Source organism: Schistocerca piceifrons, chromosome 4, assembly GCF_021461385.2.
Source record: "Schistocerca piceifrons isolate TAMUIC-IGC-003096 chromosome 4, iqSchPice1.1, whole genome shotgun sequence".
Classification (NCBI taxonomy): Eukaryota; Metazoa; Arthropoda; class Insecta; order Orthoptera; family Acrididae; genus Schistocerca; species Schistocerca piceifrons.
Genome location: NC_060141.1, coordinates 192,070,244 through 192,085,525, shown reverse-complemented (window position 1 = coordinate 192,085,525; position 15,282 = coordinate 192,070,244). Strand labels below are relative to the sequence as shown.

Here is a 15,282-nt window from a genome sequence, read left to right as displayed (position 1 = left end):
ATGTGCACTGCATCCCAGAGCTAACTTTTCTCTGGCAGGTGAAACACTTTACATTCATGTCTGTTTACGAACAATGCTGAAACATGGGCCAACTAATAAAAGTAAACTATAACCATATACTGAAATATTTAGTACATGGTGTTCACAGTTATCGTGTCGCATGTAAAAACACGATTCTGTGCAATTATTTTGATCTCTGGGAGACATGTATATGCTATATAAAATTCAAACGATACTTTGAAAAATACAAGTCAGAAAAAGAAATCTCCAATTACACAGCTAAACAAAAAGGTAATGCATGTATGAATTACAAAACAACTTTAAATATTTGCAGAAAACTACTATTCTTTTGTGCACACGAAATCACAGCATAGTCACTCAGTCAAAGGTATTGCTATCAAGAAGTACATCTTCATCCTGAAATAAATTTCTGAAGAATGCTTTCCTATCACACAAAGGAATTACGTAACATCTATTACATAATAATAAACGTATGGAATCAATGATTTTGAGATGTACCCATTTAATAGTGGCCACTGCTCTAAAGGAAACTGCATCATTTTAGGAATATAGGAAATATGCCCCCCCATGAACCATGGACCTTGCCGTTGGTGGGGAGGCTTGCGTGCCTCAGCGATACAGATAGCCGTACCGTAGGTGCAACCACAACGGAGGGGTATCTGTTGAGAGGCCAGACAAACGTGTGGTTCCTGAAGAGGGGCAGCAGCCTTTTCAGTAGTTGCAAGGGCAACAGTCTGGATGATTGACTGATCTGGCCTTGTAACAATAACCAAAACGGCCTTGCTGTGCTGGTACTGCGAACGGCTGAAAGCAAGGGGAAACTACAGCCGTAATTTTTCCCGAGGGCATGCAGCTTTACTGTATGATTACATGATGATGGCGTCCTCTTGGGTAAAATATTCCGGAGGTAAAATAGTCCCCCATTCGGATCTCCGGGCGGGGACTACTCAAGAGGATGTCGTTATCAGGAGAAAGAAAACTGGCGTTCTACGGATCGGAGCGTGGAATGTCAGATCCCTTAATCGGGCAGGTAGGTTAGAAAATTTAAAAAGGGAAATGGATAGGTTGAAGTTAGATATAGTGGGAATTAGTGAAGTTCGGTGGCAGGAGGAACAAGACTTCTGGTCAGGTGACTACAGGGTTATAAACACAAAATCAAATAGGGGTAATGCAGGAGTAGGTTTAATAATGAATAGGAAAATAGGAATGCGGGTAAGCTACTACAAACAGCATAGTGAACGCATTATTGTGGCCAAGATAGATACGAAGCCCACGCCTACTACAGTAGTACAAGTTTATATGCCAACTAGCTCTGCAGATGACGAAGAAATTGAAGAAATGTATGATGAAATAAAAGAAATTATTCAGATTGTGAAGGGAGACGAAAATTTAATAGTCATGGGTGACTGGAATTCGAGTGTAGGAAAAGGAAGAGAAGGAAACATAGTAGGTGAATATGGATTGGGGGACAGAAATGAAAGAGGAAGCCGCCTGGTAGAATTTTGCACAGAGCACAACATAATCATAACTAACACTTGGTTTAAGAATCATGAAAGAAGGTTGTATACATGGAAGAACCCTGGAGATACTAAAAGGTATCAGATAGATTATATAATGGTAAGACAGAGATTTAGGAACCAGGTTTTAAATTGTAAGACATTTCCAGGGGCAGATGTGGACTCTGACCACAATCTATTGGTTATGACCTGTAGATTAAAACTGAAGAAACTGCAAAGAGGTGGGAATTCAAGGAGATGGGACCTGGATAAACTAAAAGAACCAGAGGTTGTACACAGATTCAGGGAGAGCATAAGGGAGCAATTGACTGGAATGGGGGAAATAAATACAGTAGAAGAAGAATGGGTAGCTTTGAGGGATGAAGTAGTGAAGGCAGCAGAGGATCAAGTAGGTAAAAAGACGAGGGCTAGTAGAAATCCTTGGGTAACAGAAGAAATATTGAATTTAATTGATGAAATGAGAAAATATAAAAATGCAGTAAGTGAAACAGGCAAAAAGGAATACAAACGTCTCAAAAATGAGATCGACAGGAAGTGCAAAATGGCTAAGCAGCGATGGCTAGAGGACAAATGTAAGGATGTTGAGGCCTATCTCACTAGGGGTAAGATAGATACCGCCTACAGGAAAATTAAAGAGACCTTTGGAGATAAGAGAACCACTTGTATGAATATCAAGAGCTCAGATGGAAACCCAGTACTAAGCAAAGAAGGGAAAGCAGAAAGGTGGAAGGAGTATATAGAGGGTCTATACAAGGGCGATGTACTTGAGGACAATATTATGGAAATGGAAGAGGATGTAGATGAAGATGAAATGGGAGATACGATACTGCGTGAAGAGTTTGACAGAGCACTGAAAGACCTGAGTCGAAACAAGGCCCCCGGAGTAGACAATATTCCATTGGAACTACTGACGGCCGTGGGAGAGCCAGTCCTGACAAAACTCTACCATCTGGTGAGCAAGATGTATGAAACAGGCGAAATACCCTCAGACTTCAAGAAGAATATAATAATTCCAATCCCAAAGAAAGCAGGTGTTGACAGATGTGAAAATTACCGAACTATCAGCTTAATAAGTCACAGCTGCAAAATACTAACACGAATTCTTTACAGACGAATGGAAAAACTAGTAGAAGCCGACCTTGGGGAATATCAGTTTGGATTCCGTAGAAATACTGGAACAAGTGAGGCAATACTGACCTTACGACTTATCTTAGAAGAAAGATTACGGAAAGGCAAACCTATGTTTCTAGCATTTGTAGACTTAGAGAAAGCTTTTGACAATGTTGATTGGAATACTCTCTTTCAAATTCTAAAGGCGGCAGGGGTAAAATACAGGGAGCGAAAGGCTATTTACAATTTGTACAGAAACCAGATGGCAGTTATAAGAGTCGAGGGACATGAAAGGGAAGCAGTGGTTGGGAAGGGAGTAAGACAGGGTTGTAGCCTCTCCCCGATGTTGTTCAATCTGTATATTGAGCAAGCAGTAAAGGAAACAAAAGAAAAATTCGGAGTAGGTATTAAAATTCATGGAGAAGAAATAAAAACTTTGAGGTTCGCCGATGACATTGTAATTCTGTCAGAGACAGCAAAGGACTTGGAAGAGCAGTTGAATGGAATGGTCAGTGTCTTGAAACAAAAGCAAAACAAGGATAATGGAATGTAGTCTAATTAAGTCGGGTGATGCTGAGGGAATTAGATTAGGAAATGAGGCACTTAAAGTAGTAAAGGAATTTTGCTATTTGGGGAGCAAAATAACTGATGATGGTCGAAGTAGAGAGGATATAAAATGTAGGCTGGCAATGGCAAGGAAAGCGTTTCTGAAGAAGAGAAATTTGTTAACATCCAGTATTGATTTAAGTGTCAGGAAGTCATTTCTGAAAGTATTCGTATGGAGTGTAGCCATGTATGGAAGTGAAACATGGACGATAAATAGTTTGGACAAGAAGAGAATAGAAGCTTTCGAAATGTGGTGCTACAGAAGAATGCAGAAGATTAGATGGGTAGATCACATAACTAATGAGGAAGTATTGAATAGGATTGGGGAGAAGAGAAGTTTGTGGCACAACTTGACCAGACGAAGGGATCGGTTGGTAGGACATGTTCTGAGGCATCAAGGGATCACCAATTTAGTATTGGAGGGCAGTGTTGAGGGTAAAAATCGTAGAGGGAGACCAAGAGATGAATACACTAAGCAGATTCAGAAGGATGTAGGTTGCAGTAGGTACTGGGAGATGAAAAAGCTTGCACAGGATAGAGTAGCATGGAGAGCTGCATCAAACCAGTCTCAGGACTGAAGACAACAACAACAACAACAACAACAACAACAGGAAATATGCAGATGGTAACAAGATTTTCACTATTCTAACTGCGACAAACAAATTGAATTCAAAATAGAAAGTTTTCTCAAATAGTGATAACAATTTTATTTTTTTGTAACAAATATACATTTTCTTAAAACTATGTTGTAAATGATTCATATGAGGCAGGGCACCTTCTTTCAGCTTATTTCTTTCAATACAAACATTTTTTCATACACATACAGGTTTTGTTTTAATGATACACATCAGTTATAACAAAATCCTGAGAATGAAGTAGGTATTATTGTCTACGTCAATAAAATCAGTCTTAAAATATGTATTTCTCAAATACAAAAATAAAAAGGTATAAAATCATCATTTAATGCAAAACTGGCCCACAACTAATGCAATAAATGAACCTTTGTTCTCCTGTTTTAACTCTGAGAATTGTTACTCACATAATCACTTATTCCAGAGTACATACGATTCAGTCCCAATTAATAAACCCTTTATACCAATTTTATTGTAAACAATGAAAACAAAATATTCCTCAATTCAGTAATGAAGTACCATTTTGATGCAAATATAGACCTGTAACAAAAACATGTTATTAATATGGATTCATTAACTGATGTAATTTTCTTATTACTATAAGAAGAAAGAGCAAGTGATTAATCGTCACGATCATTACAGGTAAGTTGGACAACTTTAAACTACCTGTATTTAAACCACCAGAAAGGAGCAGAAGTAGGACATGCTATTCACACAGAATACAAAGAGTACAGCAATCTATCCGTAGTTGCATTAACAATATCACTCTGCACATAGGTTCCTTCTGAACCAAAAAAGGGAAAATAGAATTGTTGAAAAGGTTGGACATTTAGGATACATGTGGAGAGCATTACACTTGGTCTGAGGAGGAAAGATGAACAAAAAAATTGTCAAGAGAGAGAAGCAAGCACTGCGCAACCTTCACTTCAAAGACAATAGACCCGAGTTTTAAGTGAAGATGGGTATACGAGGGTTAGATTAGATTAGGAACTTAAATAGTGGCAACTGTTTATCCACTGGCGATACAAAAGAGTTACATGTTTGCAGTGTTACTGTCCTTCAAAGTAGTCACCAGCGTTGTATAGAACCGGTTGCCAGCGATGTGGTAGGCATAATATACTGTTAGCAGAGCCTGTTCTGTTGATGGTGCTAATGGAGCGGTCTAATGTCTTTCAAATCTGGAACTGCTCTGAAGCGAATGCCACGGAGTGGTTCTCTCTCTTCAGGATCAAATCAAAGTCCCAAGGACTTAAGTCATATTATTGTTCATTTTTGGAGGATCACCTGCAACCAGCTTTGCAAAAGAAGCGACGACAATTTCTGCACAACCCATCCATCATTTTGCATGACAATGCGTGGTCGCATACAGCGCAAGCTCTGGCTGCTCTGTTCGGTCGATGGTACTGGGAAGTACTGTGCCATCCACCATACTCCCCGGACTTAAGTACTTGTGACTTTGATTTGATTCCGAATATGAAGGAACCACTTCGTGGCATTTGCTTCACAACTGTTCCAGAGATTCGACAGGCAGTAGACCACTTCATTCACACCATCAACAGAACAGGCTTGCTAAAGGTATACTACACCTTCCACAAAGCTGGCAATGGGTTCTACACAATGCTGGTGACTACTTTGAAGGACAGTAACAGGTGCAAACATTTAACTCTTTTGTATCAGTTGTGAATAAATAGTTCCCACTATTTAAGTTCCAACCCTCGTATAAGGAAAAAACTTGTAATAAATACAGTAAAATAAGAATATATATATTAATAAAAATCCTAATCAACACCAATGGAAGGAAATATGTTGTGAGAAGCAGGTAACAGACTAAAATAGTTTGAATCAATGCAAGTGCCGAGATGAGATATACGTTGGGGAGAGCATTCCCATTTCTGGCATGCCGGGGTACTTAACAATGGGTATAGCAGAAACTAAGGTCTTTTGAGTCATGCCACAAAGCATGTTCATCAACCGGGTACTCGATGGAAGCTAAGTAGACAAAGTGCGTTCAGTCATGTGTTCAGTGACTGATTATTTTGATGGGGAAAATGATGCAAATGTACACATGCTTGCTGGTAAATGAAATGAGAAGCTTCTCATATGGTCCTATCTTACATGCTGCATGTAAGTGGTTAGGCTTGAGTAGGTGGTAGTGGATGGGTGAATGAAAGAGACACTTACCATAATTTTTGCAATATACCTTGTCCACAGTCCAACAAATTCTATTGACGAGTTTTCAGATATTACTGAGAAACTTGAACGGGCATTTAAATTCAAGCCACAAAACGGGAACAGTTGAGAGGGAAATGGGTACCAGTACGGAAACAATAGTTATATGCGCAATAAGTGTAATAATCATAACAGAAATAAATCACTGTCATAATAATTTTAACAGGGGAAGTGTGTAATGGATCTGGGAGATGTGGTATTTTTTTTTACCAGATTTGTCGATACCAAATTGTAAATGTTTTCTTATATTTTTTGTCAGAATTTTTATTATAATTTGCCTTATTATATATTAATTTACTTATATTTTTGAGAGTGAAAGCATATTGATTACTATTAGTAAATGTGTCAAAGAATAGCAAAGAGACTGATTACAAGTGGAAGCTTGTGTGTTGTGTAAAATGTCTTTGACGCTGGAGTCGTCTTTGACTATAATTAGTCGGCAGTTAACTCTTGGTGTGTGTTGACGGTAGAAGAATGTGCAGGTCGCCATCATAAATAATTTTGAATTATGTTACTATTTTTTTTATACAAACTATAAGAAGAAACTACATTCGAAGAAATGGTATTTGAAGCACCAAAAATGAGGCAAACACATTGAACCAAGTCATTTCTGCAGCCGACAAAGATGTATTGTGGAATCATACTTCCATTAGACAACTGAAGCCAAGACCAATATAGCCTTGTAAACATTTAACGGAAAAAGTACTGTCACGAAATATGCCAAATCTAAGTAAATAAAAAAAGTAGTGACCATATTTCAACTTGTTTCTTAGCCGGGTTAACAAATTTCATGTGGAAATGGGAACTTTCATAATGGAAATCAAAACCAGGAACAAAGTATTGAGGGGTTCCTGAGACTCACGGAATGCAACACCAGAATACAAGGTCGAGAAACTAGAACTCACCGCATCTCCGGTCCAGAGGTGGCACAATAAACCAGGACATGTTATTTTAAAAATTCTGTGGGTCAAAAATTTGACAAACAAGCTACAAATGTTGGACATGGAAGTTATAAGAATAAAACAAGGAATAATTTTACACATTGCAGCCATAAAGAGGGTGCAAAAAATATTGTAAAATGTATAAAGGGGGTTGCTAATGACGTGGGCTGAAAAATTTGTTTTGTGAAAGGGAAGTTACTGATGGAATGAACGTATGTTTGGTGGAAAACTTATCAGAAGAGAGGAAGAGGTGCATCTGAATTTGTTGGAGGTGGAATGTATGACGAATTCTGATGAGGCACTAGTCAGTAGCAACAATTAAAGTAATGTAAGTGAAAGTAATGTAGATGATTTTGTATCGGAGAAAATAGGTAAAGCTACATGTGAAAGCAGCGAAGCTGTTGGCTCTTCTGCTGGATGATGAATTTTGTGGTGTATCAATGGAACTATGTGAAAGAATTTCTGAAGGCAGCATAGCAACAGTCTTGTCAGCTGGTGGTGATTTTTATTACATATCGGTGGATGTGGGTGAAATATTGTTAAGAGAGGTAAAGGTGATGTTTTAGTGCTTAAGTTGCGAAGGTTGAAGCTACAGATCTAGATATCTCAGAGGACAGAAATTGTGCATTTATTTCCGCTGATGGAAGTGCAATGATGGGTGCTGATGAAAGCATGAATTATGAATGTTGTGGAAGGATGAACATGAAAATGTGTTGGATGGCATATTAATGTAAAAAGTGGTGGAAGCACCTGAAAGCAGAGAAAAAGTAATGAAGACAAAAGAGGTTCTGAGTTGGGTGCAGTTCAAGTATACTGTGATTTCAAATGTGGAATGATTTAGTAGCAGCAATTTATACGGTGCATTGGCAGACGTTGACAGAGCTATTTATGATGATTTCTATAAAATATCAATGGATGTTAATGGTGTTTATTGTCATAAAAGTTTGTACTGTTTTGGTGGAAATAAGTGATGATTTGTTTAAGAGAGACCATGTTTAAGTTGCGTGGCTAATTGTAAGAATGTTGCAGCTAGTGACACCACTACTTGAGAGGAGGGGAACAGTGTATGAACGCTTTGAGGATGATGAAATGAAGGCTTCTGAGGGCAATTTAAAGCCTACAGATAATTTAGAGGAGGATCGGGAGAATATAGAAGTGGATAGTGAGGAAAGTATTTGTTTAGGGGAAAATGTTAGTTCTGAATGGTAGGGCAAGTAAAAAGGTGAATAATCTATTAATGACTGGAGATGGTATGGAAAAAGGACAAAGGAAGTATTTACAAAATTGTTTGATGTTGATAATGAAATTGAGGGTTGGTCTGATGTGATGAAGTGTACAATAGATATGGACGAGAAAGGTAGGAGTATTGAAAATAGTCTTTTGATGGAGCAATGTTTACTGAGAAGCAAAAATAAAAATGTGCCCTGTAAGTGAAACAAACAATACTGATAAAGAAAAAGTGTGCATTTCTTGAATCTGAAACTGGTGTTCCATCAGTTGTCACAAAGTTTGTATGTATATTGAAGGAGGAAAGAGGGCTTGAATTCTGAGTGGCTGAAAAAGCAGGAAAGACTCACTTTGGCGAGACAGATATTGTAAGAGCAACAGTGGCAGAGTTGCACCATGTAAAATACATATGGTATGGGTATTAATATAAATGTGCAAATAAGTCTATTTTGATGTGTAGTTTCAAGAATTTTTGGGTTATTTCTGTTTTGTGTAAGGGATAATTTGGTGAACTTACGATGTAGGTGATAAAGTGTGGAGGCACAACTCAGTGCAAGGAGAGAGCCAACATTGACTTTACAACTCTTGGTGCACGGAGATCAGCAGAATTTAATTAATCTAGTTATATATGTAGGTGATAATCTAGTTAGATATGTAGGTGAGAAATAAAAATTGTATTGTACATAAATTTGGGGGGAAATTTCATGGGATTATTTAAATGTGTTACTTATAATATTTCAGATGCATTTTTCTGGGTGATGTATATAGTTTATTTGTAATTATTGGTTGCATAAAATTTGGTGTGTGGAGGTCATCAGACCTCATTAAATTTCAACTGTTTGTGAGAGTAGAACATGGTGTTTCTTGCAAAGCATAAGCTACGTTTTTGAGGGTATATTACAAAGGTTAATTATATAATGTATCATATTTTTGAAGGGCTTTGAATAGATTTATATATGTAAAATTCTGGGATTAAATGGTATTGTAGTGCAAATATGTTTGAGCAATTGCTGAATGTATGATCCAGCTATCTGCTAAGTTGCAAAGAAAGTTAAAATGACATTTCTGCACAAGGTAATACTGCTTTTAGTTTCTAATTATGTGCAAAATTGTAGAGAAATGATAAAATGTTAATTGATTTATGTTATCGAACAAATTTCATAGCACATAGATCGTGTTTTCTAGTGGGAACATGGACAGAGTGTTTGAAATGTTGAGCTGTATCTAGTTTTTAGCCTAAACTATGAATCAGTTTTTGCTTGCTATCCCATCTGTGAATGTATCAAATCCACTGAAGAGGGCGTTAAGTGGGGATTCAGGAAGTCATATGATTACTGCTAACCACACAACAGTAGTATTTTGACACGTATCATCCTTCAGCATTGACAGAGGCTGCGGATTGATCCATGTTCGATACTGTACATGGTCAATGGGCCACAAAATTTTGTAGAGGTGGCTGGAAGTGAACCATCTATACTTCGACATCAGGACACTGATCGTGTGCTGTCTTGGTGATGGTGATGTGCTACAGTGTGGTCAAAGCAAAAACATGCCATCACATGATAACAGAAGTGCTAAAAACTGTGGACAATGTCAAACTGACTTGAAATTTACACAAAAATTAGGTGTTTATTTGGGCATTTAATTAGTATGTCTTAATTTTTATAATTTGTGTTTAGTAAATGCATGCTGATAAGGTGTTATGACATATCCTAGGCAGTAAATGCTGTTTCACACACCACCAGAAAGAAACTTATATTGTCCCATAATAAAATGAAATTCCTGCAGCCAGTACATCATCTTCAGGTCTTAACTGATGCTGAGGGGGAGAACTCCCGTTGTATACGTGATCATTCACCTCTTCAGTGCCAGTTAAGGCTTGAAGATGGTGTTTTGAATCACCAAAACTGGTTGCAGTACAGTATAAGGGGTGTTCAAAAAGAAATGAGCCAGAGGCATAATTACCGAAACCAGTACCTGTATCTTAAGAGTATTGACCCTGTCTATTGAGACACTTGTCCCACTGTGAATTTTCTTCCCCTCAGAGCCTTTTTAAGGGGACCAAAAATGGCGTAATCACAGGGAGAGAAGTCCAGGCTGTATGGAGGGTGGCTGAGAACCTCCCATTTGAATTTCTGTGGGAATGCCATGACTGTTGGCCGTATATGAGGCTTTGCATTGTCGTGGAGCAGAATGACCCCATGGGTGAGACTGCCCGGTCATTTTGATTTGATTGGTTGGCTAAGTGTGGTCAAGGTTTGCAAAGTAATGCTGGGCATTCACTGTTGTCCCATACTGCAAGAAGTGAATCAGAAGGGGGCCATCTTGGTCAAAGAAGATGACGACGTCCAGCTGTACATGCGGAACTGGTTAACATCACAGCCCCAGGAATTTTATGAGACAGCCATTCACCGCCTTGTGTCACAGTGGGACAAGTGTCTCAACAGCCAGGGTCAATACTTCTAATATACAAGTACCGGTTTTTGTAATTATGCCTCCGGCTCATTTATTTTTGAACACCCCCTATAAAATAACATCAAAATTACAGGTGCAGGTGTTTAATTTTATTGTGTAACTGAATGGCTGAGGTCACGCAGACCATCAATTAGAAGGATGGACATTCAAAAACTTACACTACTGTTCTGACAAGCAAGTAATACATTCTACTGTGTTACATATGTATTTATTATATTATTTAAGAATGTCAAATTTAGTGCCACAATGTGGCACATTAGCTCACTAACTTGGCCCCCTAAGTGAAGGTGTGTAATGTTATGCATATGTAGACGAGCAATTTGGCAGCCCAGAATAGGCACAAGGTAATGTGAAATTGTTGTATGGCTGAAGGGTAGTGGGCTCAGGGGTCAGGGTGTGCTGCGGCCAGCGCAGTTATACGACTGTTTCCAGCCAGCTAGGTACAAAGACAAGCAGTATCACCAGAAATGGGTAAATCCCTAAGACAGGAATCTGGACGGCTGTCACTTGCATGGTCTTTTACGCAGGAGTCAATGCACCAAGAAATGGCAGAGTGTCAGACAAACTGAATGATTGCTTCTTACTGTTCTTTGGGAATCTATAATAATTTACACTCAAGTATTAAAGTAAATCATCTGCAATTTTGAGAAAATGATGTGCATCCAATGACACAACAATATTTCAATATCTTTAGAACTACAGAAGTTAATATTTCATAGTGAATGAACATTTTCACACTGAATCTCTGAGTTAATGACTTAAGTTATTCATGTGATCTATACATACAATATCTCAATAATAGCATTGCACTGTAGCTATCATCTCTGAAAGCCACTATCTGCATCTATTTTATTTCTTAATTTATTGAATTTTTTTGTCTTTTCATTACACAAGTGTTTGTCAGAACCTCGTAATCTCCACAATTATACAGCAAATGAATATAATATGAAAACTTCACATATTGTCATACTTGTGTAGTTATTTAATGAACAATTTACCATTTTTCCAGTAACTTTACTTGACTGTTGACTGCAAGTGCTATAAACTTGTGTTGATTTAAAAGTGGTCAAGTAGCACAAACTACACTGAAAAAGAGAACCATATGACATCTGTCAAGAAGGCATAAATAATTGTTTAAACAATATTAAATGAAAATTCATTGTCATTTATCATGAGCGCACTTGCACAACAAAACTGGCTTATTTATTTATGAGTCAACTATTACTTATATTTATTGTAAATGATCCGAACTGTTTGACTTTTCTTTATGTAAATATTGTTGTAATATATTAGTTCAGTTCGGGAAGTTGTCAAGTCAAATCGTGTCTGTAGAGCTTAAGAATGATGTATTTTTGGTGGGGTCAGCCTGCAGCCAATGGAAAAGCAGACAGTAGCTGAACACTACAAGAATCAAGTGGGGAATGGGACTTTTCTGTGGCTCAAGGAGCGATTCTGACCCTATATGTCGAGCTCTTGAAGAAGGCAGGCAGGCCTGCTTGCTATAATGTGCGTGATCAGTCCTCTAGTTGACTGATTCTGGATGGTGAAAGGCTGCTACCACACTTTAACTTTTGAAGGGACTTTATGCTTCGAGAGGTCTGAATGTGCTCCAGAATAGGAGGATAGACAGAGTATGAGTTATGATTCACTGTATCACATGTGTCAGTTTATGAAGCATCATATTGAACTCTGAACTGTTTTGAGCCAATGAATATTTTGTGTATTGTCATCACAAAGTGAACTTAGGTTTCACGTATCTTTGATAACAATTTAGCTTGGAGATATTGTTGACATTCTTATAGTGCTCTCAACATAACCTTACTGCATTTTCTGCCCGTATTTAAATTGAATATCATAGGGAAAACTTCTCATTTATTTGAGATGCCTTTCTTGAATAAATATTATTCAACATGATTCTCTGTCATCTACATGAATTACAAACATTAGAACAAATTATTTTATTCACTTAACTTTAATCTGAAAGCCAATGGTATTATAATATGTCTTTAACATGTATTTTGTATTTCTGTTTGTTTTATAAACTCACAGTTCTAGCCAATGCAATGACTATTTGACTGCAGGATCGCATCTCCAGGTTATTATATGCAGTGAATTAACTGTGGGGCACGAAAGCAGACATGTGGGGCTCGACCCTATGACTACAGTGAGCTACTCATTTTTAACAGGTTTGTGCATAGCCCAAGTACCTACATATACACAGGTAGAGACTCAACTGGTTTGTTCATATGGACTGCCGTTTGGAAAACAACTACTTGGCCTTAACCATTAGGTACTGTCAAGCTTACACTGTTGCAGTTTGAATAATTGTTTATGATATGTACTAAATGTTGTGAGAATCCTAAAAACAATGGAATAATGATATGCTAACAACAAAGGTCTTTTTAACACCTCTGTGAAGTTTAATTTTAGATCCAATGTAATAAAAAGTTGGCAAACAGAAATGTAATATTCGTCGTCCAAGATTCTGAACAGAAATCCAAAGAGATGCGAACATTCCTTGTTTTAATACAATGACAATTACGTTTATCATGTACATCATCATCTTCCTTTCAAGCATTAGACTGTTGCCTGTTCCAAAAGCACAAACAAAATCACTCACATCTTTTTCAAGGTCTTCCAAAATCTCATTTCCCATTTGGCTTTCAGTTCCAGATATTCTGTGACCTGGCATTCTCTTGAATCTTCGCAATGAATTTTTTCATTCAACATGTATATGATAAACGTAACTAAACTGGCAACTGATGAAGAATGGCTGGAATTATTGACAAGCAGTTATAACTATTACACAATTTTTGCACTTCTTTCAGGATATGACTATTTCCAATGTAGCTTAGGATGGGACCTAACAGCACACCATAAATTTAAGAGCAGATTCCACTCTTTGTCATGTCCCATACAATTATTTATTATTATGTCACACCATATCCAAACACATTTAACTTCATTATGGCATTTATAAAAAGTAACAATATTATGAAAAGGATAGATTGCTACCCACCATAACAATGACATATTGCATTGCAGACAGGCACAATGAAATAACTGTTACACATCGAGCTTTCAGCCAAAGTCTTCTGCAGAAAAGAAAACATGCACACATGACCACTCCAACCAAAATGCAACTGTCTTGTTGAATGAAAGCAGCAGTGCAGAGTGGGGCAGGGAAGGGGGAGGGATAGCACAGTACAGTAGATAGAGAGAAGAGCACTGTAGGCGGGAGTGTGCAAGGACTAGATGGCGGCAGGACAAAGCTGCCAGATGCAGCATTGGAAGGCTGTGGGGGAGGGTGGGAGGGAGGGAGGGAGGGAGGGGGTGGGGTGGGGAGCAGGAAAGAGGAGCACAAGAGGAGGGGGAAAGACTGGTGGGTATGGTGGCAGAGAGCAGTGCACAATGAGTGTGAGAGGATGTGAATTAGGAGGATATGATAGGACAGATGCAGTGGAAACAGTTTGGTGTGTGTGTGTGGGGGGGGGGGGGGGGGGGGGGAGGAGGAGAAGGAGGAGGGGGGGGAGGAGGAGGAGGAGGAGGATGTGGGAACAGTAAGTTACTTAGATTGATTTAGATTGATGCCGGGATAATTTTGGGAGTGGAGGATAATTTTGGGAGTGGAGAGTGTGTTGTTAAGGACAGTTCTAATCAATGCAGTTCAGAAGAGTTCCACCACCAACCTTTAAGAACTGAAGGTGATAGTTATCCTTGGAACACATTCTCCACACCCAAAATCATCACGGCTTCACCCTACATGTAACTGCCTTTTCATTATGACTATCTGCAGCTCAACATGACATATTTACAAAGAGTAGCAATTTATCATTTTCATAAAATTGTAGGTATTCCAACCTGGAGTTTCCATTGTTTTACAAAAGATGATTATCTCATTGGAAACTCCAGGCAGAAATATCAACAACATAGAAAAAAGACATATTGCTACTTACTGTTAAGAAAACATGTCAAGTTGCAGATAGGCACAATTAAAGGCACTTACATAAAGCTTTTGGTCACAGCCGTCATCAGTAAAAGAGAGAGACCATTCACACATACTGGCAAGCACATCTCACGCACACACGACCACCATCTCCAGCGTCTTGGGCCGGAATGCAATTATCATGTGGGATGCAAGAAGGAATCTGGTGGGGGCGGGGAAGGGGAAGGGATAGTAGTGTTCAGGTGGGGGGTATAGAGGAACATAGTCTGACAGAAAGGGCAGGAACTAGAAAGCACACAGGTGCAGCATCAGGAGGTTTTGGGGAAGGGAGGCATGGAAAAGGAGCAAAAGGGAGAGGAGCCCATCTTTACCTAAAGATGGGCAGGTGCACTGGCAGGGGGCAGCAAACAAAGAGACTAGGAGATGATAATGGGAAGGAGATGGTACGACAGAGGGGGTGGAAACTGTTGGGTGGAGTGTGTGGGGTCACCATGTTACCGTAGGTTGAGGCTGGGATAATTACGGGAGTAGAGAATGTGTCGTAAGGGTAACTCCCATCTGTGCAGTTCAGGAAAGCT

At 38.6% G+C, this 15,282-nt stretch overlaps 1 protein-coding gene across 1 annotated transcript in view; it reads right to left on the bottom strand.

Moving 5' to 3' along the window:
* Positions 1-3,946: 3,946 nt before the first annotated feature.
* Positions 3,947-15,282, bottom strand: part of LOC124794653 (cytoplasmic aconitate hydratase-like) — a 327,246-nt gene continuing 315,910 nt past the window's right edge. The window contains exon 19 of the mRNA XM_047258177.1: positions 3,947-4,426. The gene's annotated coding sequence lies outside the window, so the exon portion shown is untranslated. The remainder of the gene's footprint in view (positions 4,427-15,282) is intronic.